This window comes from Cyprinodon variegatus, unplaced genomic scaffold (assembly GCF_000732505.1).
Source record: "Cyprinodon variegatus isolate N-32 unplaced genomic scaffold, C_variegatus-1.0 Scaffold348, whole genome shotgun sequence".
Classification (NCBI taxonomy): Eukaryota; Metazoa; Chordata; class Actinopteri; order Cyprinodontiformes; family Cyprinodontidae; genus Cyprinodon; species Cyprinodon variegatus.
Window position 1 is genome coordinate 130,393 of NW_015150801.1, and position 3,183 is coordinate 133,575.

Genomic DNA, 3,183 nt, shown 5'->3' on the forward strand with positions numbered 1-3,183 from the left:
TACTCCCACTCCCATCCCGCTCCCATTCAGAATGACTCCCGCTCCTGCACCACTTCCATTCTTGTTGTCTTCAATAAGATTTCTGCCAATTCACAGGCTACGAATTGAGACGCAGCCATTGAATCTGAATTTGTTGTTTTTGAGCGGAAGCACTGTAGGTTTTTGGGTCAGGTAGTTTTTTTTGACTCGCATTATAGTGCAGGCTTCAAGGGAAAAAACTACAAAATGGCGGCGCCAGTACTGGATTTTTTTTTCTTTCTAATTTAGTTTATTTTTTGCCATCGATCCTAGTTTTTTTTTTAGTTACTATCGGTTTCCTCCCGCTCCCGTCTGCTCCCGTTAATGTTTAATCCTGTACCGTCCCAATCACGTGATTGTTACTAATACTGACTCCCATCCCACAGGGATTAGTTTGTCAGATCATGCTGAGACATTAGTCCTTTAATCCTGAAAATGTTCTTCAGGTCATAGAAAGCCGACCTTGTAATTGTCTTTAAAAGCTTTTGGAGGTTTAATCTGAATCCAGTACTACACCTAGATTTGGGGCCTGATCAGTGGTTACTAGCTGAAGCGACTGAAGCTGTGTGCTAACTTTAGATCTGTAGATATATAGAGTACCAACTGTTCAAACATTAAAGCAGATGGGCTACATCTTCCATCACAATTCAACATGTCAAACATAAACATTAACTGGATTGGATTGCATGTTTTTTTAATGAGAATCTTTAATCTGGACTCATGTTGGGGATTATTGCTTCCTCTACCTGTTACAGGCGTAACACCAGGGCTGTTCAGGAAGCACCAAGTGCTAAGTCACCAGAAGCATAGGTCTAATTGCTTATGAATCAGAAGTGGAAGCAAATCATTAAACCAACAATGTCATCTCGTTACCTGAAAGTTAAACACAGGATTATTTACAGAATTACACATAGGCTGCCATTAATTATAAATCCCCTCCAGCTGCTGTGGTATTGAAGGATGTGATCAGTTTTATCACACACCAATCATCTTGTTATGGCGATAATGAGAAAATTAACTAGTTTTTACGAGAAAATCACTGTGAACTCCTCCACTGTTTAAGCTTTTTTTCCCATTAACAAATCATCTATCCTCTTTCTGCAGCTTGCTTTTTCCCCTAGAGTAGAGCTTAACTGCTGCACACACTTTCACAATCACAGCACTATGACTAAAATCTATTCCATATGGACTGTGGTCAGACGGAATCCGTCAATTTATTCATTACTATTGCAAATATGAGAAGACTCAGGCTATGCCAGGCAGAGCTAAATATTTTTTTTTTTCCCACACAGAAAAGTTAGAGTGTAAGGATGAAATGTAATCAACGGATGTAAAAGACACAAAAGAGGTGGATGTGTGAACTAAAAACTAGGCAGTCCACACTATCACCATAGAGGAGAAACATGTGTTGGTGTTAAATCCTCAATGAGTTGAATACCTTCTAAAAGCAGAAGGTTTTAAATTAGGAATCCCCAAAGTCTGTCTTTAAGGGCCGCTGTCCTGCTGGTTTTAAAGGTTTCCCTGCTTTAGCACAGCTGATTCTGACTATTGCAGTTCAGCAAAAGCCTTTTAATCAACTATGAATGAATATCAGCTGTACTGGGGCAGGGAAACCTCTAAAATCTGCAGGACAGAGGCCCTTGAGGACAGACTTTCGGGATGCCTATCTTAAATATAATCTGCTTCTTTAGGGCAAGACCTCCTATCTGACCAAGAAGCTTGTGGGATACACTGAAACCTGGTTTTGTCTGGACAGGACGTCACAGCCGATGCCTGATCTAATCCCAGTCACGCTCTGAACCCAGATATCATTCCTACAGTCCTTCCCTTCTCTTTTTACTCCACACTCTCTCCCAGCCCACATACCTCCCACATCTGACGGATGCTGGTGACGCTGGTGTTATCTCACTTTCAATAACCCGCCTCAAGAAAACCAGTAAAGCGTGGATCGATTACACTTTGTTTTCCCAGGGTTCAAGACCCGTTAGGTAGGATTTACTCCAGTAGGAGTGACAGACGATAAGTGTATGAAAATGATGGACAGGCTTAGCAAGAGTAAGGTCAGGTCAGGATAGGGTGGCGGGTGCATTGCTGGGAGAACAATGCCCAAACACTGCAGCTGATCTGGGTCCGTCTGCCTACAGAAGTCAGGTAAGTTCTGTTCGATCATATCAAAGAAATATAAGACACTGGGTTGTGTGTAGGACTGCGGGAGCTGATAACTTGTTTACACCACTTGAAATACTTTGTAGATCATGACACTGAAATCATTTTTCCATGACACCTTGGACAAAAAGTGGCAAATCAAACCAACCAGCTGGAAATGACTGTAGAAACCAGTATTTTAACTGGGATATTTCTCTAACTTATCAACTAAAGAGTTCAAATCATCTGTAAGCTGCACCCAGCAGTTGTTTGGTATTTAATGAAGAACCAGAATTGGAAGGATTTCTTTACTAAGTTCTGTCTGCTTCTTCTCTAGTCATGTTCATGTTTTCTCTCGTAGATTTATTTCCGTTCTCCAGCTTAGCCTTTTAGGTTTTTCCGCCTCTTCACCCTAAATAGCTTTTGGATTGCTTTGGTGAAACAATTGTCCTGCTGAATGGCATGTCATACAATCACTGCTTGATGTGAGTCACACACACACCCACAAACACGTATACTTGTTCTGCTATATGTAGAGAGGACCATGAGTTGACTCCCATTAATTTTCAGTCATTTTTAACCCTTTCTATGCCCTAACTCTAAACGTAACCATCACCAATGCCTACCTCACCCTAACCCTAACCCAATAGACACCTTAGCCCTAAACCTAACCATTAGCAAAATGGCTTGTGAGACCAGGAAAATGTCCTCACTTTGCAACAACTTGTCCTCAATCTGATGGTGAAATTGGAAAAATGGTCCTCACTCTGAGGGCTAGACAGGTACACCCACACACACATGCATATCGTCACCTTCTTAAAATAATCGCATAAGTCATTTTTCCAGGTTTTCCAGGAAACACAAAATATTCCCCCAGAAATTGAAATGATCACATAAAATAATAATTTAAGTCTGTAAGTATGTATCAAAGGATGATGTTTGACATAATAAGAACACTTTTTTCTTTTCATAATGACTAAGATTAAATAAATGACTTAGGCATTCTTTGGACCACAAATG

The 3,183-nt window shown here is 40.6% G+C and overlaps 1 protein-coding gene across 2 annotated transcripts in view; it reads left to right on the forward strand.

Annotated features, from left to right (window-relative positions):
- kcnmb2 (potassium channel subfamily M regulatory beta subunit 2) overlaps positions 1-3,183 on the forward strand; it is a 21,202-nt gene that overhangs the window by 8,102 nt on the left and 9,917 nt on the right. Inside the window, exon 1 of one of the 2 annotated variants that reach the window (XM_015385792.1) lies at positions 1,904-2,169. The exons of the other annotated variant lie outside the window; for it this stretch is intronic. The gene's annotated coding sequence lies outside the window, so the exon portion shown is untranslated. Of the gene's footprint in view, positions 1-1,903; positions 2,170-3,183 lie in introns of those variants that run through there. 2 annotated transcript variants of the gene reach the window in all.